General features: G+C 38.2%; 1 protein-coding gene across 4 annotated transcripts in view; it reads left to right on the forward strand.

Annotated features, from left to right (window-relative positions):
- The first annotated feature begins 2805 nt into the window (after positions 1–2805).
- NRF1 (nuclear respiratory factor 1) overlaps positions 2806–27504 on the forward strand; it is a 130320-nt gene continuing 105621 nt past the window's right edge. For 2 of the 4 annotated variants that reach the window (XM_058529803.1, XM_058529841.1), the window contains exon 1: positions 2806–2908. The gene's annotated coding sequence lies outside the window, so the exon portion shown is untranslated. Of the gene's footprint in view, positions 2909–17535; positions 17625–27504 lie in introns of all 4 variants that reach the window. The other 2 variants (XM_058529813.1, XM_058529832.1) reach the window with 2 other exon arrangements.

A 27504-nucleotide genomic window follows, 5' to 3' on the forward strand; every position in this document is an offset into this window, starting at 1 on the left:
AAAGCCAAGTTGGGAATCTCCTGCATTGCCGAGGCTACTGAGCTCCCAGCCATTTCATAATGGTCTAGGCTTCCTTTTTCCTTTGCTCTGGGCCCCAAGGTTAAGTCATCTTAAGTTATCCCTTCTTTCTTAATGCAGTTACTACCTATACCTTACCTTATGGAGTTTTCTTCCCACATTATATCATCTACAGTTTCTGACTCCCTTGTGCTGAAGAGAATCCAACTTTATTGGAATCCAGTTCTCTAATCTCTTAGGGTAGAATTTTCTGCTGTTTATCTGAGACTGATTCTAGAATCTTTGGTCATCCAAAGAGCCTTTTGGACAGAGCAACTGAGGTTCACAGACTTATTTGTCTTAAGAAACTAATTTGCATTTCTCAGGAGGGGGGACACAGAGGTCTTTCATTACATGGTTATTGAAGGTCTACCATGAGCCAGGCATTGCATGAGATGCTGATATACAATCATGAACAAGATGAAATTCCTGCCCTCCCACAGCTGCTGGATTGTGGAGGATACACATAATCTGAGAAGTGCTGTGGAGAAGGAGCAATGCAGTGCTTTCAAACATTTTGCAATTGTAATCCAATAAGAAATGCATTTTTATATCATGATCCAGTACAAACATACACACCTATGTACATACATATATATATCTGAAACAAAAGTTTCACAAATCAAGAGACTTACTAAGTTTGATGTTCTCTGATATTTTCTATTTCTTTTATAAAATGTTGGTCATAATCCGCTAAGTTAATTTTGTGCTTCATCAGTGGCTATTGACCTGCAAACTGAAAAACCCTGGTTATGAGCACAACTCTGAGGTCAGGCTGATGGCTTTCAGACCTGGGTCTACCTCTTACTGTCTGGGATTGGGCAAGTAATCCCTAAAGGTCCTGGTTTCTCCATCTGCAAAATGAGATAACAACAATAGTAGTGCCTACTTCATGGACCTAATTGAGAATTAAATGAGAAAGGAGATAATGTCTATAAAGGACTTAAAATAGGGCCTGACACATCGTGAGTGCTCAACAAACACAGGCAGTAAGTACTGGCTGTGATGCTGGAAGGGCCGAAGCACTCAATCTGCGGGGGATGAGGGAATGCTTCCTGGAGGAAATGGTATTAATGTTGAGACCTTAAAGGACCAGCAGGAATTATTCAGGTGAAGGTTTAAGCAGTTGAACGGAAGGAGTAGAGAGAAGAGAAGAAAGTTCTTTGCAGAGAGGGCAGCCCTTGCAAAAGTCATGAGGTGAGAGAACTTCCTGTCTTATATGACTTGTGAGCTTCCCAGTTTGGCTGTAGCCTGAGGGAGAAGTCTGACAGATTGAAGTCAGAGATCGCAGCAGGGGACGAGGTCACTAAGGGCCCTGAATCCATCTCAAAGAATTTTAGACGTTAATTTATGTGTAATGGGATTTTATTAAGTCTGTAAAGCTGGGAAATAACATGATTTACTTTTTTGAAACACTCTTCAAGCTGTAGGGCGGAGAATGGATTAGAGAAGGCAATTCCTGTGGCAGGGAGACCAGGAAGGGTCTATTCTAGCATCTTGATTAGAGATAATAGCAGCTTAAACCAAAGTAAGAAATGACAGGGAACAATAGTTTTAAAGCTCTAACTGGTTATGGGTACTTGAGGGAGAAAGGAGTAATTGATCACTCCTAGGTCTCTGGCTGGTGCACCTGGGTGGTAGATGGGTGACACTCATTCACTTTCTTAGAAAATGCAGGATAAAAAGACATTACGCCTTTGGTTATGTTGAATTTTTAGATGAATGTAATCTTATTGAAAATTAAAGCACCCTGATTTTGTTAAGCTGTTTTCTGACACCCTTTGGGATATTTAGTAATTCCCTAATGAAATGGTTCTTAAACTATGGTGTGCATGAGAATCACCAGGAGAATGTGTGTGTGCGTGTGGGGGGGCGATGGAGGGGGGCAGGTGGTAAAAATACAGGTTCCAAGATTCTGGAGACACCAGTTGGGGCCCAGGATTTCAAGAATCAGCCCGAGTGATTCTGATGCAGGTAGTCTTCTGATCACAATTTACAAAACAAAGGACAACAAAAACTACCTATCCTGTGTCATAACATTAGTTTTTCTACCATCCACCCCTCCTCACTTCACAGGCACCTGCTTGGGGGTCCCTGTTGCTTCTGACTCCCCCATTCATTGTATAAGCTCCATGAGCGCGAGGACTTCGTCTACCTAACAGGTGCATCTCCAGCGCGCCCAGAACAATATTTGGCACAGAAAGGGCCCTCTAGAAATGTTCACTGAACGAATGAATAAGCGAATAAATTAATATATTGCCTTGTACTAAAACTTTTGCTTTTAAATACCGGGGCAGGGTTTGAAATAGGGAAGCAAAGGTCATTCCAGATAGGGTGAGGATGCGACTGGCAAGGCAGAGCTGAGGAAAGTGCCGGGAAGCCCCTTTCCGATCGTCGAGGCACATTCAGGAGGTCCTAATTCCCAGGCTGGGGGGCGACAAATGTTACTATTTCCAGAGTAGCAACCATCTTGGACTGCCTGCGCCACTTCTCCGGGGCGTCCACATTTGACTAGTTCAGTTGCTTTCGTGGTTCCGGCCCCATCCAACCCTTTGAAGCGAAAAGTGAACCAAGAAAGCTGCGGGAGGCGACAGGGACCCCGGCCCACATCCCCCTCCCGACCAGCCCCACCAAGGCAGCGCCGACCTCCCCATCATGGCGGCCGCCGGGCGGGGAAGCCAACCCGTGCGTCGCGTGCGTGCCTCCTCTCCCTCCCCTCCCCCTCCTCGGCGGCGGCGGCGGCGGCAGAGGCGGCAGCGCTCGCCATTGCCGCTGGTGGCAGGAGGCTGCGAGGAGCCGGCGCGGTCGCAGTCTCCACGGCGCAGGCCCACGGTAGCGCAGCCGCTCTGAGGTGAGTGCCCTACCGCGCAATCTCCAGCTATTTCAGCCCCGGCGCAGCCGCAACACGCCGCCCGCCCGCCCGCCGGCCGGCCGGCCCGCCCCGCAGCCGGCACCCTGCCGCCCCCGGCTCCGGGCCTGGGCCCCCACTGGATTCGGCCCGCCTCGGGCGGGGGGCCCTGGCCCGGCCCAGTCAAACCGCCACCCCGAGGATGCGCAGGCCGCACTAGGCCCCAGGCGTCCTGGCGGGCTCGGGAGGGAGGCGCTGCCCTCCCGAGAGCCCCAGGGTTCCGGCCTCCCCCGCCGCCTGAGGCTCTCGGGGCCGCGGCCTCCTCTTCGCCGTGGAACCCCGGGCCCGGCCTTCCCACAGGCTCGGGAGCGGGAGACCCGGGAGAACGCGCCGGGCCCGGGAGCGGGAGGTGGGCGGGCTGCGCGGGACCGGAGCCGCGGCTGCCTGCTCGCCCCCTCGGCCTTTCCCGGGTCTGGTCCGCGGGCGGCGCGGCGCGGCGGGCTGGGTCGGGGCGCGGGAGCCGCTGTCTCCTGCGGGAGAGGAGGCTGGTTCTTTGGCGACCTCCGAAGCTTCCCTCCCGCCGGGGTGGCGTGGGCTTGTTACCCAGGTAGACCGGGGGACTCTGGAATGTGGCGTGTTGCCCACCTTCTTGCAAGTTAGGAGGCGGCCCGGACGGTAGCGGCGGCAGTTCGAGAGGAGGGCGCAAAGTCCTTTTGTACGCAGAAATAAGGAGCGACATTGTGTTTTCTTCTTCAGCTGAGATGCTGCCCGTGGAGGGGCCTCGGTTCTTCTGTGCCTGGGGTGGTGGTCCCCTGGGAGAGGGGGAGTGGCGCGACCCTCGGAAGGAACCGAACCTTTGCCACTGTGAAGACAGGGGCTCTGGATGGCCTTGTGCATGGGTATTACCCCCCTTCCCCAGCCTTTCGGGGAACTCAAGGGTTTGCCCCTGCATATTATCCACTTCATTGTGCAGTAATGTCCACTGCCTCTCTCACCTGTTGTGTTGTTGCTGCTGGTCCCAAAGTTTCTACAGTGCATCTGACTGCCCATCAGAACTTGAAGTTGTTTTAAAATCTTAATATTTTTAGGGCTTCAAATGTTATCTGCTCCAGCCAGATGGAGGAGCTGTTGCCTGGTCTCCATCCCTTCTTCTCAAGCATTAGATTAGAATATATTGCTTACTTGAGAGCTTGTGTCAGTTGTGCTTAATTCTTTCTGTGGTCAGAGCAAAATTCACGTTTTCTTAAGTGTGTGGAGACAACTATTGGGAAACTTGTAAGGTGAAAGATGGTTGAGTGAGCCTGTCAGTTTAGACAGTGCTTGGCGGGAGAATAGGTATGCCCATGTCACACCTTTTGTCCCCATGCATCATCTGCGCTCATGGTGATCCTTTTCTCATTTCATCTAGACCCAGCCTTTTAAAAAAAATTCCTTTTCCTTTGGCCTTGAGCAGTAAGTTATTGGGTTGTTCCTCATGCAAGGGAATAGGGGAGGGGGGACCTTGGAGATGCTGGTTTTTTTTTTTTTTTTTTTTTAATTCAGGAGAAGCCTGGCTCCCTAGAATTGTGTTTGAAAGTTTTTGACATGGTATCCCATAAGGTAGTGAAAATATGACTAGTTCTATTTGCACATCTGAGTGTAATTTCCTTATTTTATGAGCGTGAAAATGTACAGTCATCATATGTAATGTAGTATACTTATTCTTAACTTGAGTCCTAAATTGTGTGCAGAATTTTTTGTGAGACTTTTTTTTTTCTTCTGACAAGAGTTAGATGTGGCTTTCAACAGAATCCATCAGGTTAAGAATTACTGTTTCCTATCTTTGAAGTCCTTTGATTTCATCTCACATGCATTCTCCCTCTCCCCATCTCAAACTCAACGTATATGAGGGAAAATGACTTTTTCCTTAGTAGTCAGTAATCATATTCTCATTTGGCAAAAAAAACCCAAAACGGTTTCTTATCCCCAAGCCAGGACTTTTCGTAGAAATAGTTTTCTTACTAGGTTTTAAGGAAATTTAGCTCCTGCATTTAGGAAAGTAACTATAGGGATAAAAGATAATGAGAGCCCTTGTCCAGATATAGGAGAGACTAAAGGAGAAAAGATTTTGGGTTTCCCTCCCAATTCATGTATATTCCAGTGGAACCCAAAATTGTAGGTTGTTTTGTTTTATTAAATCACAATTATGCATCCATCTTTAATTTTGTTAGCGAGCTGAAAACCAACTTCCCATGATTTAAATACCTGAATTTGCATTGCCTGTACGCCTGTAGGTTCAAGCAAACCCAGACCCTGGGTTATCTTCAAGAAGTATTTTATGGGAAATAATCACAAATGGGTGACATTTAAGGGACATTAAGCTCCTTGTGGTCTGGGATTAAATTTTTTATATGTTTTTTCTTATATATAATAAGGCATTCAGTAAATGTTTGTTGGAGAATAATAATGATGAACAGTGATTATTGAAATTAAAATTTTTTTCACAAGTATTTGAAAAGGTGTGCTGATCTTTTGGGTTCTGGAAGGACTATAAACTATCAGTCTTTAGAAGCACAACCTCCAGTCCTCTGGAGAACAGGAAGTTATTGCATACATTTAGCTACTGTCAGATATCTTGAGGCAAGCCCAGTGCTTCATGCTGCAGCGGGCTTGTTCATCTGTTCAGTGCCACTGTGAAAAGTTGGAGGGTAAAGGGGGACTCTGTAGGTTGTTGAGTCTCGGAAGGGTCTACTCTAACCTTGAGTTTCACTGTATCACTCGGGCTGTAATTAGTCCAGGAAGTTAGATATTTGAATTTAGATGTGTGTGACTGTGATGCTTGTTAATACATATATAAATAGTATTTGGAAAATCAACCTTACAAATAAATACCAATCTTTGGTTTTGTAAAAAACGTTTCAGAAAATGTTTTATACTAAAGGACATTTTCTCTCTATTCTTTGATGTTTTCCTTGAGAACTAAAGCTAGTGTTTTCAGCTTACCCAAATATAATTTTCCATGAATGCTTAGTAAAACAGCAATGAAAAAGAAACCCACTTGTTAAGTTTATTTTAGAAACATTTTATTTAGACCAAGTGCAATCACTGTCTTTTGAGGCTCCGGATGCATGTTAATTTTTGTGCATTATGTATCATGTAGTTCTTTCCTTATTAACTAGGGGGTGGATTATCTACTTTCTTGGCTTTTCAGTTAGCACTCTTATCCATCAATATTCTACTAAGGTGAACAGGCTAGAAGAGAAATAGTAAAGGAGGCAAAACAAATCAATTTCAGGTGTTTCTGGAAGATTACAACCATATTGAGCTATTGGAAACTTTTAATCCTGGAGCAACAAGAATGCTTTATTTGAAGTATTTTGATGTAATATGGACAAAACTTAGAAAATGAAAAGAATTTTTGACTGCTCAAGGAAAATAAGTAGATTATATATGTGGAGTGTATCTTTTTACTGAAGTACATTTCAGAATTCGGCCTGATGTGTTTTCGACCCCACTGGATGCAGTTTAGTTACTGAAGCTTCAAAAAGGTTTCATTGTGTGGTTTTTTTTTTCCCTTTTCATCATGTGGTCTTTTTGCCTAAAATGTCCTAGAATGTGAACATTTATATGAACTGAAGAAAAGTGAGAAATAACAACTTTATAGAGATATTCTAGTATGTTTAAAAAAGACAAAAACAAAAAACGAGGGCACAGTTAAGGCAGGCCTACCACATTTGTGATCCCTTGAGGTCAATCTGTATTGTGTCACCAACAGTAGTCACTTAGACAATAACTGACCATAAGGAATCTTCTCCAGAATCCAAGACCTGGTAGCCTGCCTTATCCAATTGCTGTTGAGCCATCAGATAATTTCTTGAGGAAGTCATGTCTAATAAGGGAAGCGTGTGTTTTGTGTGTTGGGGGAGAGTAAATGATATATAGGTAAAAGAATCTAGTTTTAATGGATTGGGATGCTCACTGAAATTTTGGAGGTGTAGTATTTTTAAAAGAAGCTAAGAGAGCTACTTTTGTATGGGTCGTCAGTTTGATGATTTAGACTACTGTTTATAGTGTATTGTTTAGTATATAAGCATAGTATTTAGATTAATTCATGCATGCTGATGTCTATGGTTACAAATGTGAAAAGTTTGACAGTTTAAGTGGACATTTTCTTAAAAACTCTTAAATGGTGTCTGTTGGATAAACTATGCCAAGCCTTTTTCAAAATCATCATGAAGAATGAGCTTTGTATAAACGTTAAGACCATTTTAAAAACCGAGCTGGTATTTTACTCTTGGTAATTGTAAAGTCGTTGCTTTTTAGAACTTGGAGAGTCTATTTTGCTGCTGCTACTGAATGCTAATGTGGTTAGGCTGGCAGCTAAACCTGCAAAGAACAAGAGGAAGTGAGGAAATGTCCCCATGAAACATTGCTTAAAACTAAGCAATGGGCTAGAGGTGGGGAGCTAGGGACTAGGGGACTTTATTTATTTATTTATTTATTTATTTATTTATTTATTTATTTATTTTTTGTGAGGGAGATCAGCCCTGAGCTAACATCCATGCCAATCATCCTCTTTTTGCTGAGGAAGACTGGCCCTGGGCTAACATCCCTGCCCATCTTCCTCTACTTTATATGGGACACTGCCACAGCATGGCCTGACAAGCAGTGTGTTGGTGTGCGCCCGGGATCCGAATGCGGGCTGCCAGCAGCGGAGTGCGTGTGCTTAACCGCTAGGCCACGGGGCTGGCCCGGGGACTTAATTCTTGTTTGATATTCAAAAGAGGATGAGGCATACCCTCCATTGAGAAATACCTTAATTGCATCCTTACTTTGAAGTGTTGCCGTTCATTCACCAGAGGTTGATTAAAGACATATTGTATTCTAGGCAAGTGCTAGGTGCTAGAGTAACAAATAAATCATGGGCCTTGTCTATAGGGGAGAAAAGAGAAGAGCTCAATTAACTATAATACAACTTGTTGAGAACCAAGATAGAGTAAAGAAAGAGTGGTGTGCGATTATAGAGGGACAGAGGAATTCCTTCTGGGGAGGGGGTGAGTGATGCAGGGAGAATAAGCGAGGTTAGGAAAGACTTCATGTAGGGGATGTTTCGGAGGACTTTGAAGGATGAGTAGCTGTTTTACTCATGGAGAAGAAGAGGCTAGAGGAAGGGTATTGATAGTCTGATTTGAGAAATAGCAAGTAGATTTTGCTCTATTTGGGGAATAGTAGAAAGTGTAGCTGATGAGATTGTGACGTGATTGGGAAGAGCATGGGGGAGTTAAAGATTATAGTTGGCTAATGGATGATGATGCCTTTAATTAAGATAGGGATTGTATAGGAAGAACAGAATTTGAGGAGGAAGGTAATAGGGTATGATTCTAGATATGGGACTCAAGATATGTCAAATAGGTTAGGTACCTGAAGATTGGGCTGGAGCTCAAGGGTGAGTGAGGATCAGTTAAGAGATTTGCATTCATTAGCATAATATCATATAGAAACTGTGAAAGTGTATATCAGGAGTGAGGAAAAGACTAAGGGCAAACTTGGGTAGCATCTACATCTGAGGGTCCAGTGGAAGAAGAGGGGCCTATCAGGAAAGTTGAAAAAGAATGGCTTAAAGAGATAAGATAAATGGTGTAGGGTTGAAGAAGCTGAGGATAGGGATTAAGGGAATTTTAACAGAGAATTTAGCAATGCAAAATACTACAGAGAGCTCATTAGGATAAAAACTAGATTTGGCAATTAAGAAATAAATTTTATGAATGTGTTTCTGTGTGTGTAGGTGTTGTTTTGCCAGGAATCATGATAAACACAATAGATTTCTAAAGCATTATTGAATGTAGTGGTAGGGCCTATGTAAAACTCAATTTAATAGATGACCTGTGCTTAGAAATAGGTCCTGTTACTCCCCTTCTCTCATGGGGATTACAGGACAAAAGCTGTAGATCACTTAAATTCTAACAACTAGAGTTTATGTATTTGAGTATATAGTACAGTGTATCTGAGTTTGTAGTCTCTTAAAATGCAAATTCTTCTTAAAGGGTTTTGAGGTTTATGATATTTACCTGTTAAGTGCAGGGGTTTTTAACCTGGGTTTTATAGTTCTGGGGTTCATGGATATATTTTGGCTGTGTGACCCTGAATCTCTTGAAATTGTATGAAAAATTTTATGTGTGTGCCTATGTGATTTTTCTGGGGAGAGGGTCCATAACTTGTACAAGATTCTCAAAGGTTTCTTGACACACAGAAAAGTCAAGAATTTCACACAGAAAGTCAATTACTTTTCAGCAATTTTAATGACTAAGTCAAATGTTCATTGTGTTAGTTGGCTGAAATCAGTTATCTTGACTGACTGGGATAGATGAAGGGAAAGAAATTTTGAGTAGATGTCTCAGGTGAGGAATTTTGGGAAGATGTGAGGCACCTCTAGGAGACAGGAGTAGGAACACCAGAAGGAAGGTGGGAGGAATGCCAAAGCAAAGCTTAACCAATTTCAGAATTTTGCCAGTCTTCTGGATTCCTTGGTTTTTTATACTCCAGGATTCACACTAGTGTATGACTATTCATGCACTATATACGATAAGCTTTGTGAGGAGATCAAATTCTTATTGCTTTAAAGAGAAAGTTTTGAAAGAAAGCTAAATGGTTCATAGATTGCACTGAAAAATTCATGTTTAGGTTGGGAGTTGCTTATACTTTGGAAAATTTCTAAAAGGCACAAGTGTTTCAATCTAATGATCTGGGCAAGACATTTACTCTTTCCTTACTTAATTTTCCTTGCTTCAGTTTTCATGAAATGAAAATACCATTGGCCTATTTTATAGGGTCTTTCTGAAATATGACAATTATGGAATGCCTTGAGATCTAATATGAATTAGTACTAACAAATTGCTAGTGTTCACATTTCTTAAGTCATTAATAAAATTTAGAAATCTAAGCAAATTATTTAATAATGCTCCATACTAGAACTTGATTCCCAAAATATTTCCTTCGAAATTTTAGATAATTGGTCATTTTTACTTTTTGCCTCTAATCTTTGGATCTTTGAAATTGGATTAGGAGACAGTTTTGTTAGCTAGGCCCTAGATGCTCGGGCAGTGATCTCCAACTTTTGTTACGCTTCCAAGTAAAAATTTGAGCACACATTTTGATTCACATTTATTTACAAATGATGTTCCTATGCTATTGTACTAACACATTTATGTGCATTATAATATATGTAGAAGGTAGAAATTTTAAAAGGAGATAAAGATGAAATAAACAGTATTTTTTAATGTCTTGTTAATTGAGTTAATAGTAGTTCAGTAACTTATTTTGAGTTTGATTAGCTTGTTTTTATGAATATATTTGCTCATAACTCGTGATGTTTTTTCTATAATTAATGCCAGGTGGCAATTTTTTTTTTCTTGGTGATGAAGATTAGTCCTGAGCTAACATCTGTTGCCAATCCTCCTCCTTTTGCTGAGGAAGATTGGCCCTGGGCTGATATCCGTGCCCATCTTCCTCTACTTTACACGTGGGATGCCTGCCACAGCATGGCTTGATAAGTGGTGCCTAGGTCGGTGCCCAGGATCCGAACCTGCGAACCCCAGGCCACCGAAGCAGAGCGTGTGAACTTAGTATGCCACCAGGCCGGCCCCACTTGTTGGCAATATTTTATAGGATACCCTGTAAAAGTATTGGTAAATAGAAGAATGATATGAATAAATATATTAGGTAATCTTAAACATAGGAAATTTGTGTTATGTAATTCGTAATTAGCTTGTATTTGTGGATTATCCTCACATTCACTAAATCTACAAAGAAGATCCCTAAATACAACTGGAGTATTTGCTTACTTTTTTTGGTTCTTTGTCTTTCATTAAACGGTTATGAAATAAAATTCTTAGTAATAGATCTTCCATATAAAAATGACCCACAAATTAAAGAGCCAACCAAGGTTTGCTAAATAAAAACACCATCATAGAACTAGTCTCTTAACCCAAAACTGGCTTCAGGTACTAAGTTTAAAGAAGAAATAATTCTGCTATCACCGGTTATGTGACTGGGTGTTAAAATTTTTGTCTTCCTTAATTTTTGGCTCTATATTTTAAGTTTTTCTGCATTGAAAATGTATTATTTTTATGGTGAAAAATTTTAGAAAGAAAACAAAACTCCCGAATCAGTGGTTATCTTTGGTTTATAAGTGTATAAGTGTTTTTTTATTTTCTTTCTTGTATCTTTCCTTATTTTTCAGATTGTCTTTAATGAAAATGCATTAAATTTTCTAATCAGAAAAAATAAACATAAATATGAATAATGTAATTATGGCCCTAAGGACTCACTATCAGATTTTGGGTGTGCTAAGTCACTTATCCTCACTGAGCCTTTTTCCCCACTTGGAAAATGAAGAGGACAGAAATGATATTTAAAGTTTCTTCTAAATAAAAATTCCTTATAAAACTAATTCTGAGTCTGTGTTATGACATGTTAAACAATAAATATGAATTTTCTTCTTAAAGTAAAAAGGTACTTATACGTGTTCATGGTAGAAAAGCAAAGAGAAGAAAGTTAAAAATAATTGTAATTCTACCATGTGTAGATAATTAACACTATTTTAATATATATAGTTTTAGATATTTTCCTAAGTATACATGTATGTACGTGCACACACACACACTACATATACATACTGTATATAATAATATGAAATAATACTGCACATACTGTCTTGAACCAAAAATGCCTAAGAATATTTGATTTATCTATTTTTGCCCTGAAACATTCTTAATGGGGCAGTTATAGATCCATTTGTTTTAATGAAATATAAAAGATGTTTAAAAGGTTCTCTCCAAATAAAAGTTTGTCCAGGAAGTGCTTACTGTCTGTTTCATGCTCTGTGTGGTTTTGCTGAGGTGAGGGTAACTTGGAGTACGGGCGGAAGGGCCTGCCTATGAAAACTTACTTAGTGAAGAATGAAAGCTAAATCCTGGGTTAACCTCAAATTCATTCACACATTAACTTGCTTTTTCTCCACTCTGCCCTCACGCTTCGTAAGCTAAGATTCCTATTTGCAGGATAGTTACTGAAGTGAACAAGTTTGTCTCAATATAGTACTGGTCTTTTATTTTACCCTGGGACCTTCTGAATTGCTATATTCCTATCAAGAGCAAATTGGGTATTAGAAGCAGGAATAGTATAATACAAGGTGTTAAAAATGCATGTTTTTTTTTAGCATTATCTATGGGGAGTTCAAAAGATTTTATGTACATAAAATATAAGTATTTATATTTGCAAATATAAAATGCTATGTAATCTAATTCATGCTTCCGCTCAGTGAAGTATGTGATATATATAAAATTCTAATTTTATGTAAAGAATAACTGGATCTTTCTCAAAGTTAACTTCCTTAAAGATTTTAAGTGGATTCTCTTTAGAGTTAGTAATGTAACCCAATTTTCCTGCCTACACATTTAGTTTTGCCTTTAATCTCTCTGGTAGCCGGTTTGTTTTTGTTTTTTATACAAAATGGAAAGCAAATCTAGGGTAAATACTTCCTTAGTTACTGCAATTAATATCTAAAGTAATCTGGTCATTTCTCATCTAAATATAATATAAAGCCTGTGGAGATATGTGTCGGAAGAAAAAAAGTCTGATTTGTTTATTCTCTTCCCTTCCAATAGGAAGATTAGGATCTTTTCTAGGAGAAAAACTTTATCATTTATACTTGACAATTAAGATGCTTATATCATTTTCTTCCAGATGTAGAAGGAGGTGGAGAATTGGGGAATAAAAAGTACAAATTTTTTGTCTCTTAAACGTTTGTCTTCAGTTTTTATGTCTGAAAGATGTGAGAACAGTAGCTAATTCTAACTTGAGAATCCACCAAGATGGATTGTCTTCGATCTGAAGAAATCTATTTTGTGGCTAAATGAGTGATATTATGTATCCAATGTTGTTTAAATAAATAATTTTCAATTAGTATTAATTTAAGGCTTTTGGTACAGGAGTGATTCTTGTCTTTTAGGATAGCATGATTTTGAAATTATCTTTTTTTTTCTCATTAATAATCTTTTTATTGGTTACATGCTGAAATTATAGTTTGAATGTTTTGGGTTAAATATACTAAAATTATTTTCATCCATTTTTTACTTTTTTTTTTTAATTGATGTTTTAATAGTTTATAACATTGTGAAATTTTGGGTTGTACATTTTTGTTTGTCCACCACCATATATATGTCTCCCTTCACCCCTTGTGCCCACCCCTTACCCTCATTGCCCCTGGTAACCACAATACAGTTTTCTCTGTCCATGTGTTGGTTTATATTCCACGTATGATTGAGATCATACGGTGTTTGTCTTTCTCTTTCTGGCTTATTTCACTTAACGTAATACCCTCCAGGCCCATCCATGTTGTTGCAAATGGGACAATTTTGTCTTTTTATGGCTGAGTAGTATTCCATTGTATATGTATATCACATCTTCTTGATCCAGTCATCAGTTGAGGGACACTTAGGTTGCTTCCACTTCTTGGCTGTAGTGAATAATGCTGCAATGAACATAGGGGTACATAAGCCTCTTTGGATTGTTGATTTCAGGTTCGTTGGATAGATTCCCAGTAATGGGATAGCTGGATCATAGGGTATTTCTATTTTTAATTATTTGAGGAATCTCCATACCGTTTTCCATAGAGGCCGCATCAGTTTGCATTCCCACCAGCTGTGTATGAGGGTTCCTGTTTCTCCACATCCTTTCCAACATTTGTTGTTTTTTGTCTCGGTGATTATAGACATTCTAACCTGCGTGAGGTGATATCTTAGTGTTGTTTTGATTTGCATTTCCCTAATGATTAGTGATGTTGAACCTCTTTTCATATGCCTATTGGCCTTCTGTATATCTTCTTTGGAGAAGTGTCTGTTCATTTCCTCTGCCCATTTTTTGATCGGGTTGTTTGTTTTTTTGTTGTTCCATTGTGTGAGTTCTTTATATATCATGGAGATCAACTCCTCGTCAGATATATGTTTTGCAAATATTTTCTCCCAGCTGGTGGGTTGTCTGTTCATCTTGATTCTGGTTTCGTTTGTCTTGTAGAAGCTCTTTAATCTGATAAAGTCCCACTGGCTTATTTTTTCTTTAGTTTCCCTAGTCTGGGTAGGCATGTCATCCGAAAAGATTTCTTTATGACCAATGTCAAATAGTGTGTTGCCTATATTTTCTTCTATGAGTTTTATAGTTTCAGGTCTCACCTTCAGGTCTTTGATCCATTTTGAGTTAATTTTTGTGAATGGTGATAGCAGATGGTCCACTTTCATTCTTTTGCATGTGTCTGTCCAGTTTTCCCAGCACCATTTATTGAAGAGACTTTCCTTTCTCCATTGTGTGTTCTTAGCTCCTTTGTTGAAAATTAGCTGTCCACATATGTGTGGTTTTATTTCTGGGCTTTCAGTTCTGTTCCATTGATCTGTGTGTCTGTTTTTGTACCAGTACCATGCTTTTTTGATTACTGTTGCTTTGTAGTATGTTTTGAAGTCAGGGGTTTTGATGCCTCCAGCTTTGTTCTTTTTGCTTAGGGTTGCTTTAGCTATTCGGGGTCTTTTGTTGCCCCATATGAATTTTAGTATTCTTTTTTCTATTTCCGTGAAGAATGTCATTGGGATTCTGATTGGGATTGCATTGAATCAGTAGATTGCTTTAGGTAATATAGACATTTTAGCTATGTTTATTCTTCCAATCCATGTGTGTGGGATGTCTTTCCATTTCTTTATGTCATCATCGATTTCTTTCAATAATGTCTTGTAGTTTTCATTGTATAGGTCTTTCACCTCCTTGGTAAGATTTATTCCTAGATATTTTATTCTTTTTGATGCAGTTGTAAATGGTATTATCTTTTTGAGCTCTCTTTCTGTTAGTTTGTTATTAGCATACAGAAATGCAACTGATTTTTGTAGATTGATTTTGTACCCTGCGACTTTGCTGTAGTTGTTGATTATTTCTAATAGTTTTCCAACAGATTCTTTAGGGTTTTCTATATATAAAATCATGTCATCTGCAAATTGTGAGAGTTTCACTTCTTCGTTGCCTATTTGGATTCCTTTTATTCCTTTTTCTTGCCTAATTGCTCTGGCCAAAACCTCCAGTACTATGTTGAATAGGAGTGGTGAAAGTGGGCAGCCCTGCCTCGTTCCTGTTCTCAGAGGAATGGCTTTCAGTCTTTCCCCGTTGAGTATGATGTTGGCTGTGGGTTTGTCATAAATAGCCTTTATTGTGTTGAGGTACTTTCCTTCTATACCCATTTTGTTGAGAGTTTTTATCATAAATGGATGTTGTATCTTGTCAAATGCCTTCTCTGCATCTATTGAGATGACCATGTGGTTTTTGTTCTTTGTTTTGTTGACGTGGTGTATCACGTTGATTGATTTGAGGATGTTGGACCATCCCTGCGTCCCTGGTATAAATCCCACTTGATCATGGTGTATGATCTTTTTAATGTATTGCTATATTCGGTTTGCCAATATTTTGTTGAGGATTTTTGCATCTATGTTCATCAGCGATATTGGCCTGTAATTTTCCTTCTTTGTGTTGTCTTTGTCTGACTTTGGTATCAGGGTGATGTTGGCCTCATAGAATGATTTAGGAAGTGTTCCATCTTCCTCTATTTTTTGGAATAGTTTGAGAAGGATGGGCATTAAATTTTCTTTGAATGTTTGGTAAAAGTCACTGGAGAAGCCATCTGGTCCTGGACTTTTATTTTTTGGGAGGTTTTTGATTACTACTTCAGTCTCTTTACTTGTGATTGGTCTGTTTAGATTCTCCATTTCTTCTTGGTTCAGTTTTGGGAGGTTGTATGAGTCTAAGAATTTATCCAGAAAATTATCTTTTTTTAAAGAATAATAATTATTTTCCCTTAAAGATAAAAAGGTTGTGCAGCTGTGCCGTGTAAATCCGCCTACTCAGATTTGGCCTACCAGTAGTTTCAGAACTCTATATCCAGTGGCCTAATTGACATTTCTTGGATGCTTCAGATGCACTTCATCCCAAAATGAAATTCCCATCTCAAACTTGGCCATGTTCCACTCTTGCTTACCTCAATGAAGAGTACCACTGTTTCATCCAGTTTCTCAGAACTGAAACCTTGGTCTTTCCATTTGTCCATAAACTCCATTTGTCTTCTTCATTTCCACCATTATCACTTTTGTCTAAGTTGCTGTTGTTTCTCTTTTGGACTATTGCAATAATCCATAACTGGTCCACCTGCGTTCAGTCTGGCTAAGCACTAGTCCATTCTCATTGCAGGCAGAATTAATTGATCTTTTCTAAATTCACAAGTCTGATCACATCCCCCGTTGAATTTAGGATGAAGACAAAGCTCCTTAATGTGGCCGTACCAACGACATAGGTAGGCCATACCTAAATCCCTAGATCCTTTAGCCTTCTTGGAAAGGTAATGGGGTATGTTGGAAAGATAGAGTTTGGGGGTTGTATTAGTTTCTTAGGGCTACCATAACAAATTACCGTGAACTTGGTGCCTTGAAACAACAGAAATTTATTCTCTCATAGTTCTGGAGGCCAGAAATCAGGAATCAGGTGTTGTAGAGCCACAATCTCTCTGGAGGCTCTTAAGGAAGAATCTGTTCTTTGCCTCTTCCAGCTTTTGGTGGTTGCTGGCATTCTTTGTCTTGTAGCTAACATCACTCCAGTCTCTGCCTCTCCGGGCACATTCTTTCCTCCATTCTGTCTCTATAGTCTCTCTTGGCCTCACTCTTATAAGGACACTTGTCGTTTAAGACCAACCTGGATAATGCAGGATGATCTCCTCATCTCAAAATTCTTAATTTAGTTACATCTGAAAGAATCTTTTTTCCCAAGAAGGTAGCATTCACAGGTTTCAGGAATTAGGATGTGGACATATCTTTTTGGGAGCCACCACTCAACCCACTACAGGGGCTCTGGGTTTAAATCCTGATAATGTCACCTACTAGCTCTGCAACCTTGAGCATGTTACTTAACCTTTCTGAGTCTGAATCTCCTTAATTTTAAAACAAGGATGATAATGCCTATATGATTGATATGTGAAGATTTAAGGACAATTCAGGTGAAGTACTTGACACATGGTAGTTGACTCATTAAATGTTGCCTTCCACATTTAAACTACACTGACCCTACTGCACTTTCTCAGGGTCCCTAGATATCATGTGTGGCCTAGAACCCAGCATGAGCTGTGGGACTGGTCAGATAAGTACAAACTACAGTGGGTCCAATTTCTCTGTTTTCTGGGCACTGTGTAGCCACTCTGATTAATGTAGCCCAAGTTTGAATTAAGTTTATTTGTAGCCACATCGTAAGATTGGCTCATTAAACTTAGAATTGGTTAAAACCTCCAGATCTTTTTCATTGGTGTCACTATTAAACCTCTATTGTGCAGTTCAGTGCTTAGATCCAAGTGTACATTGTCAAGTGTTACATATGTTACATTATCAAGTCAGAGCCTAGTGCATAATAGGAGCTAAGTTAATGCTGAATTTAATGTTGCTACATGGTTTAAAGGAGTCTTTAAATTTAACCTACTTTGGTGCTGTTCAGAGAATATTTCTTAAAACAAATGCTGTGGTGAATATGAAAAGGAAAAGAGTTACCATTGAAGTAGCAACTGTGTCAATTATATTGCGCAGGTGGATGGCATCACTAGATACTCCTTCAGGTAATCAGAGGCTGACCGCTTCCAGGTTGATGGACATCTTGCTTTTGATGCTTCTGTCAGGTATATGAGATGTGTGTCCATTGCTTATTTAACAAATATACATTTAATGATTTCTGTATCTACTGCTATTATTTGCATTTGAGATAAAAGACTAGAGAAATGGATGATGTAGAAATGGTGTTTTAAAAATATTTACTTTTGAATAAGTATTACATGCACATGGTTAAAAGATCAAACAATATAAGAGGAATTCAGTGAAAAGTGAAAAGTTTCTTTTCCACAGTTTCCCTCTCCAGAAACAACCACCACTACTGGTTTCTTGTGTATCCTTCAAGGTAGGCTAAGCAAAAATGTGTGTGTGTGTCTTCCTTTTAAAAAACACGAATGATTGCTTATATGCATATGGTGCTCTAGAAAGTGCTCCCCGCCCCACCCGCCGTGACATGTTTTGTGTCCTGATCCTCAGCGCCAGTGTAGCATTTCTCGTTTTTTTGCCCTATTGTTCAGAGGCAGGGAACCAAATTCCATAGCTTCCATTACTAATTTGATTGTGTGGGATGCATTTCCACGAGAGTTGTATATTATATAGTCTTTTATGAAAGAATTCTCTTTATAGGCTAAGTTTATACCAGGGAAATAAGGCCAATTTTAATTCAGGCCATTTATTTGGAAAACGAGTAAAGAAAAACCCATCAATTCAAATTGGTTTAATACATTATCTTGGTATTGCTTGAGCCCTTTTCATGCTTGCTAAATGAATTACTCATTTTGATTATATTGACAGCAGGGCTAAATAAATTATTTCATGAGCCTGGCATATAGCAGAGGTCTAGTTTAGGAAGAGCTGGAATGTCCAAGAATAGAAGCGCTGTGGCGGTCGTTACATTCTACCTTGGGTTATTTGGGTTTTTTTCCTCTCTCTCATTACACTGTAAGCTAGCAGTTCTTAATCTTTGGGCTCAGGACCCTTTTATATTCTTAAAAATTATTGAAGACTCAAGAGCTTTTGTTTATGTGGGGTATAATTTTTGATATTTACTGTATTAGAAATTAATACAGAAATTTAAAAAATGCTTATTTTCAAATAAAAATATACCCTACTACATGTTAAAATAAGTGAAATATTTTTATAAAAAATAACTGTATTTTCCAAAACAGAAAACAATTTAGTGAGAAGAGTGGTTTTGTTTTACGGTTTTTGCAAATCTCTTTAATGTCTGGCTTGATAGAAAACAGCTAGATTCTCATATCTGCTTTTGCACTCAATCTGCTGCACTATGTTGCTTTGGTTAAAGTATAAGAAGAAGATCTGGTCTCATACCCAATATGTAGTTAGACAAGGGAAGAGTATTTTAAGAGCCTTTTGAAATTATTGTGGACATTCTTCTTTGATATTATCCAAAAACTCAGCAGTATTAATTTCTTAAAGGTGAGTTGCAGTGTGGAATCTGAAACCTTAACTGTACTTTGTTACATTGAAATCTGTTGGTTTATCATGCACTTTGAATGGATCTTTTAACCTGTGCATGATTTTGTAACATCATACATTGGTCATTTGGAAAATATTAGTTCACTGAGTTATGCAGATCTTCCACATGTTGACACAAAAATTGCATTCATTAACACTACTACTGATCTCATCCGAAAAGGCCTTTCAGTAATGGAAAGCTATCAAGCTCACTGTGGCAGATACAAGTTTTCCAAAATTCTAATTATCACTTGAAATAACTAATTTTATCATTGGCAACAAATACTGTCAGTTGTTTTCCTTGAAGTGACAGGCTCACTTTGTTAATTTTTGAGAAAATATCTATCAGTTACCTAGGTCTGAATAACCATGTAGTTTATCAGCCACTCGCAAGTATAAATGGTGTTCCTTGGGAAAAAGTGGCTAATTCAGTTTTCAACTCAAAGCATGGTACATGTGCTTTTCGAAACAGCCATCATACTTCTGAATGCAGAAGTGCTTTATACCTACTTTCCATTTGGTTACACAGAACAGTAAAAAGACATGAACTCAAGGATGAAGATTTAATAAAATTAATAATTTTTACTCTTAACACATTCTTAAATAAAATTGACTTTTTTTTTTTTTTCCCCACTGTGAGTATGGGAAGGTGAAGAATATAATGACTACTAGCACAGTTGGGTGCTATTGCCTTAAATTGTGCTAAGGTGCTAGTAGTTTTACCCTACCATTGCTTTTGCATTATAAGTTCAAATAAAAGACAGTGAAAAAAGGCAAATAATGTCTTAGTTATTGTGAAAATAGTTTTGACCTCATGGATCCCTTGAAAAAGTCTCAGGGAATCCGGGGTTCCATGGTTCACTTTGAGAACTGCTGCTGTAAGCTGTTTGAGGGTTAAACTAATCCTCCAGGTGTCCTCCTTCGGTTTCTGGTCCAGGATTTTACAAAGAAAAGGTGCTCAAAGAATTTTTTTTTGATGAATGTGATATGATGACGTTTTAACAGGACAAAACTTGGTGAGTAAAATTATATAGCTGCCTACATCCATCCAGGCAGTCTTGGTTAGGCAGCTTTTCCAAAGACATTTGTGAGAATAGGGTGAATAAATGGAATGTGGATGATAATATGCTCAGTAAATGTAAATGATGAAAAAATAACTAAATATAAGGTGATATTGAAATTAGAATTGACTGATTTCAGAAACACACAGGAAAAGGATACACATGTACAAGTACCTACAGAGCCAACAATTTCAGCCTTGTTAGATTTCTTTTAATGAGTCCTCTACTTTTTGGGTCCTTAAATTTGTAGTGGTCCAAGAGAGGATCCTCAAGTAAAATGATTCTGATCTGAAAAGCAGGCATCTCATTGAAATTTCAGTAGTTACTGCTTGTGCTTGATCCAGTACAGGCTTTTCAAAAAGAGTTACAGAAGGTGAATATTAAAAACAAATCACTTTTTATGAAGAATAGTGAAGAAAAGTCCTGTGTTCATATAAGCTACAGATCTAGGTAGATAAGTTTTGAGTAATTTCCCCATTTAAGGAAACCTGTCCTGTGAATACCCTAGTGTGGTTATGGACTATTCTTCTCTTTTTTGGTCAAGGAATTGGGTGATAAGATGTTGTGATATACCCTCTTCTTTTAGTGTGGAAGCCTCAATCCATCTAGCTATGTTTTGATAATCTCAAAATTTGCTAAATAGTGCTCTTCCTCCTTTTGTTTTCAGGTGATTTATTTGTTACAGTCTATTTCTAATTTAGGGCTAGGATGTAGGAATGGGCAGTAAAATTGAAGGGGGAAATGGGAAGGAAGAGTACTAGTTCTAAACCATCTAGGTCTTTCCCCACCCTCACCCCGACCCCTCATCCCTATTTTTAAGAAACTACTTACTCCTATCTCAAGTAAAGATTGCAAGAGATAAGTTAAGGCATTTCTAACCATCAAAACCACACAGTTTTTTGTTTCATGTTAAAAGTTACTGGGTCTAGTCTAAGGAGTTTCTTCAAACATCTTATGAATTTACCTTTTGTCCTTGAAGGTCATTGCTTCAAATTACAATGGATACTACTGAAAAGTTGGGTAAGATAGGCATTACCTAAACTTTGGTCATTATCATACCGATGTAACGATGTGAGAGGATGCAGCTAGTACAGGGGTGGTGTTACTGGGTGAGCCACTTCTGTGTGCTTCTTGTCATGGGTGTCACATCCTGGTTAGAAACCATTTTAAGTCACCAAGCTGGAAAATACCAGTCAGAAATTAATCTTATTTTTATGACATCCTTAAAAAGACTAAATATGGTTTTAAAACTGATCTAAGTAAAAAGTCTGCTTTCAAACAGAGTTGTAAGTGGAAATGTAAAATAAGGCCATCTTCAAAATAATTTATGTATTATATTTACTGGACAGATTTAATTTTGAGATCTATGTGCAAGGCACAGATTGGAATATTTGCTACAGATATTTTATGGAATGTAGATTTCAGATTGTTATTTGCTTATAAAAATGTACATGAAAACCCACCTTCAGAACTCCTTTAAATTTTTAAAAAATTTTATCATTTGTAGAAGATACATTTATCTCCATTATTCCTCTAGTACCATATCCTCTTTAAGTAGTTTGAAGAGATTAGGGTTAAGTACTACTAACTTTGGTATAACTTCTGTAGCTGTTGCTTTTTAAAATACTTCAGGCATGAAAAAGGATATAGAACAATATAATGAATACCATGTACTTTCTACCCAGCTTAAGAAATAAAATCACAGATAATATTGAAGCCTCCTGGATACTCCTTCCTCATCCTAACTCCTCTCCTCCCAGCTATGACCATTATTCTGAATTTGGTGTTTATCATTCCCCTGCATTTAAAAAAACTTTCCCTTTATGTGTGGTATTCATAGAAAAGATGCAATATTGTTTTGTATATTTTTAAACTTTATATGAGATTAATCTTTATTGACACATGTAGTTATAATTTACTCATTTTATATGCTGTATAATATTTGATTTAATGGAATGTGAAAGCAATAGAGAATTTTGAAAATAAAGTGTAAAGATGAGAGAATCAGTAGCCTTGCCATCGACAGATACCACAGTTAATCTTGTTTTCTTCCTTTGCTTCCCCCTTTCCCACTTAAGTTTATGTAGTTTTTTAATATATAAGCAATACAGTTTTATGGATTACATAAAATTGCAAAATAGCCACATAAAGGCTGTCATCCCATTTTAGTTGATTCTTAGTTGAAAAAGGAAAGAAAATGAATGAATGAGCGTTACATATCAGTCATATACCTGGTAAATTTCCTATCTATACCAAATATTGATGACATATTTCTTAGTATAGAAACACTGTATAAAGGCATCTAGGAAGAGTTAGGTAGTATTGTTTAACATGTTTTTAAACTTATGTGAGAGATTTTTCTAGTAAACAAACTTACCAGATAAGTGATGCTTATGTCTTTAAACATTAAGGACAATTTTGGTTTTAACCATTTTTGACTAAAAAATGAAAAAGATGAAATACTTAGGTGTACTTTTAACAAAATATGTACAAGATCTATATGAGGAAAACTGATGAAAGAAATCAAACTAAATCAAAAGAAATCGAACTAAAATAGAGATATTCCATGTTTATGGATAGGAAGACTCAATATTGTCAAGATGTCACTTCGTCCTAACTTGATCTAGAGATTCAGTGCAATCCCAATCAAAATCCCAGCTAGTTATTTTATGGATATTGACAAACTGATTCTAAAATTTACATGGAGAAGCAAAAGAGCCAGAATAGCTAACACAATATTGAAAGAGAAGAACAAAGTTGGAAGATTGACACTACTTGACTTCAAGACTTAGTATAAAGCTACAGTGATCAAGGCAGTGTGGTATTGGTGAAAGAATAGACAAATAATAGATCAATGGAACGGAATAGAGAGCCCAGAAATAGACCCCCATAAATGTAGTCTACTGATCTTTGACAAAGGAGCAAAGGCGATACAATGGAGCAAAGATGGTCTTTTCAACAGATGGGTCTGGAACAACTGGACATTCACATGGCAAAAAATGAATCTAGATACAGACTACACCCTTCACAGAAATTAACTGAAAAAGGATTATAGACCTAAACATAAAGACAAAACTATAAAACTCCTAGAAGAAAGGAGAAGAATAGGAGAAAACCTAGATGACCTTGGGTATGGCAATGACTTTTTAGGTACAACACCAAAGGCAGGATCTATGAAAGAAAGAATTGATAACTGGTATATCCATATGGTGGAATATTATTCAGCACTAAAAAGATATGAGCTATCAAGCCATGAAAAGACATGGAGGGACCTTAAATGCATATTACTAAGTAAAAGAAGCCAACGTGAAAAGGCCACATATTGTATGAGTCCCAACTATATGATGTTCTGGAAAAGGCAAAACTATGGAGATAGTGAAAGGATCAGTGGTTGCCCGGGTTTGGGAGAAGGGAGCATGAGGGATTTGGGGGCAGTGAAACTATTCTGTATATATTATAATGAAGGGTACGTTATAATACACTTGTCAAAACGCAAAGACTACAACATAAAGAGGGAACCCTAATGTAAACTATGGCCTTTAGTTAATATTGGTTGATCACTTGCAACAAATTTACCACACTAAAGCATGCTGTTAATAGGAGAGGGAGGGAGTGGTGAGGGGGTATATGGGAACTCACTGTACTTTCCACTCAGTTTTTCTATAAACCTAAAACTGCTCTTAAAAAAGTGTATTAAAAATACATATGTCAAAAACCAATGTTTCTATAAGAAATCATGGTAAAGGTGGGGGACAGGGATTTTCAGGCACAGTCAGGAGTTCCTCCACACTAAATCACCATAGCCTATAGTTGGATGATGCTGAATAGTTTTGTAGTTATATAATGTTATAGTTTACATATATATTATTTTATAGTTTACATATACATATAAATATATTCTTGAAATATAGTTTTTATATATAATATGCACATAGTTTATAGTTAATAATAGTTATATAATGCTGAATACATTTGAATGTATAAGATGCATGGTGGTGGGGAAAGACTGAAGAAATTAGAGGGGTGGGTCAGCTTCATCTAATGAAGAGAGAGTATTGCTGGTGGAGCTTTCCCAATACTGCTACTGGTGAGAGAAATGCCTAAGACTTTTTCTTCCTCCTTTTAAATAATGATTTGGTGGAGCTTATGTTTGCCAGCAGTAGCCTGTGGTGGCTCTTGTCTCAAATTTTATATCATGCTCTTCCTGCTCCCTTCCCCCAGTGGGATGGTATACTAATAAAGGTCTAACTAAAAAGTGCACAACAGTTCAAAGGCACTTAGGCCAAAAAAAATTTCCAATACAGTTCAGTAATCAGTGCTTTCCACAGTGACATCAAGTTGCCAGGAAAAGATAAAATTATAAACAGTACCTAGTATTCAGGTTTAAGCAGCACAGAAATACTATTGCAAGCTTCTTTTTCATTTTTTTAAGACTATTTTTTAGAGCAGTCTTAGATTTAAAACAAAATTGAGAGGGAGGTACAGAGGTTTCCCATATACTCACCCTGCCGCCACACATACATAGCCTCCCCCCATTATCAACATGACTCACCAGAATGGTCCATTTTTTACCAAGGATGAACCTAGATCAACACATCATAATCACCCAAAGTCTATAGTTTGTTAGGATTTACTCTTGGTGTTGTATATTTCTGTGGCTTTGGACAAATGTATAATGACATATATCCATCATTATAATATCATACAGAGTATTTGCACTGCCCTAAAAATCCTCCATGCTCTGCTTATTCACCCTGCCACCCCCCACCCTCAATCCTGGCAACCACTGATCTTTTTCTTGTCTCCATGGTTTTGCCTTTTCCAGAATGTGATATAGTTGGAATATACGGTATGTGGCCTTCTCAGATTGGCTTCTTTCACTTAGTAATATGCATTTAAGGTTCCTCCATGTCTTTTCATGGCTTGATAGCTCATTTTGTTTTAGTGCTGAATAGTATTCCATTGTATGGATGTACCACAATTTGTTTATCCATTCACCTATTGAAGGACATCTTGGTTGCTTCCGAGTTTTGGCAATTATAAATAAAGCTGCTGTAAACATTTGTATGCAGGTTTTTGCATGTACATAAGTTTTCACCTCCTTTGGGTAAATACCAAGGAGTGTAATTGTTGGATCATACAGTAAGACTATGTTTATTTTTGTAAGAAACTGCCAAATTGTCTTCCAAAGTGGCTGACATATGTATTTTTAGATTGCTCATGCTTTTTCAAAAACACGTTAATCAGGTATGTAAAGGAATGCTTGTCCTATGATAGGATAATGCCCTTACAAGCAATTGAAGTCTTAGGGCTGGTTGTCCCTCTATAAATAATACCAGCTGGTTGTACTTGGCTTGTTCTTGTCTGCTTTCTCTTTTATTTATTTGTTTTTTTCCTTCTCTCGTATTGTTCTTACTCTCTTTACCCTGCTTTACCTCTTCTGCCTTGGGCTGGGGAATGAGAATAGTATACAGATTTAACAGGCAAAGAGAGACAAAACTAAATCCTTTCCCAGAGTCTCTTGGCTGTGTTATGGATGGTTGAGGTTGCAGCATTCAGTAAAGGTGTTGTTGCATTATTAGTTTCAGAGATTAACATTTCTTCAGAGATGGGAAAGGAGAAGCAGTACCTTAATAAAACCTGCTTTTCTTTGCAATTTGTTGATAGTACGGACACTGTATAAAATGTTTTAAGACCTTGATAGCAGAAGAATTTTGGTTTTTTACATTTCTCTAGGGAAGCATTTCAGTTTCTATTGTTACAGTTCTCAAAGAGGACCAAACCTTTGGTTAAAGCTAGTTTTGTACTGTGTGTATAATTCTATTTGTGTGTACATTTGTACATACCCGCAACTGCAGCAGAATTATGCATCAATAGATTATGTTCTCCCAATAGGTGAAGAGCAAGGATGTATCAAATCTCATCTGGGGTATGTATCCAGTTCACCTGAGACAGCCTTCCTAAAACACACCTGTGGACCCCATGGTGTAGAATCTCCTAGTGCAGAATCTTAAAGGTTTTTTTTTTTCTCCTTTACTTTTTGCATGTTAGTTTGAATCAGGATGTGTGCAAGGCCCACTTCTCCAGTGCCCCCAAGTGGTTGTCTATGCTTTGCATGAAGATATCTATTGAAGGGAGAGCTCACTGCTTCCTGACAACCCACTCTGTCTTCACATTCTTGTTAGAAAAATGATCTGTTAACCAGAATTCTGCCCTACCTACTCTAACCTACTTTTCTTATTAGGGCCACATAAAGTTTATAATTCCTCTTCCTCGTAATAGTCGTTTAATATTTAATGAGAGGTCATTTTCCTAAAGCTTTTTCTTCTTTGTTTAAAACATATCTACTTTTTCCGACTTTTCCTTATGATATTAGGCCTTTTCACAGTCCCAGTGAAATATCATGGGGTTTTTCTACATCTTTAAAAAATAAAGTGCCCAGCAGTAAATACAGGTGTGGTCAGGCTGCTGCAGAAAGCACCTGTCATTATCCACATGTTACATATGTTGCTTGTCGTATGATGTTTATTTCCATACTAAGTTTAGTGTGAACCAGCACCCCTGTCTCTTTTTCCTGTGATGATGACACAAGTCTTTATCATTCTGTGTTTTTCTGCAATGTTTTTTTTTAGACCAAAGTTCAGAATGATATATTTATGTGTATTAAAATTTATCCTGTGGGATTTTGCTCATTATTTTAGGCTATTGGAGGCTTTTTGGAATTTGATTTTACCATCCAAGGACAGACTTTACTATCCCTTGCATCTCTAGCTACCTACTTGATCAATATATCTTTTCTGTCTCTTTTCAGTTTCCAAAACTGCCCCTTTGTTGCTGCCTTTTTTCCACTTGTTTTTCTCAGTGGCAGATTCCAGCTTGTGTTACTTTGATGGATATGTATGGCTAAAAGTGAACCTCAGACAATAGAAAAACATTTATATTTGCAAAGCCACTAGGGAGTTGTGTGCTTGAATCATGTTGAACATCAAGAAGCTTTATGTATCTTTTTCTTCTTTTTTTTTTTTTTGGACATTGATCATGCATTATTATTTTGGTATTTTGGAGCCAATTCATCTGTATTTTCAGCTTTCTCTAAACTTTTCTGTATATAGTTGAAAAGCTTGCAGGCCCCAGGGACTGTGTTTATAATGCCTACTAGTATATACAGTGACCCTGGGGCCAAGTGTGTAAAGCAGATGTCTTAACAGGAGGCTAATCTTTGGGCCTCAGTTTCCCAACTGCACAGTGGAAGACTTGCATTAATCAGGAGGTTTCCGCTTATGCTCAGTGGAGTCCTAAGGAGCCTCAGAGGGTACTGCAGGAGGTGAGGGGGATGAATGGGCTATAGCTCTCTACATTCCCCAGCTCCTTCAATAGGAGAAGTTCCACTTTTATATTTTGAGGTTCCACA

Source organism: Diceros bicornis, chromosome 3, assembly GCF_020826845.1.
Source record: "Diceros bicornis minor isolate mBicDic1 chromosome 3, mDicBic1.mat.cur, whole genome shotgun sequence".
Classification (NCBI taxonomy): domain Eukaryota; kingdom Metazoa; phylum Chordata; class Mammalia; order Perissodactyla; family Rhinocerotidae; genus Diceros; species Diceros bicornis.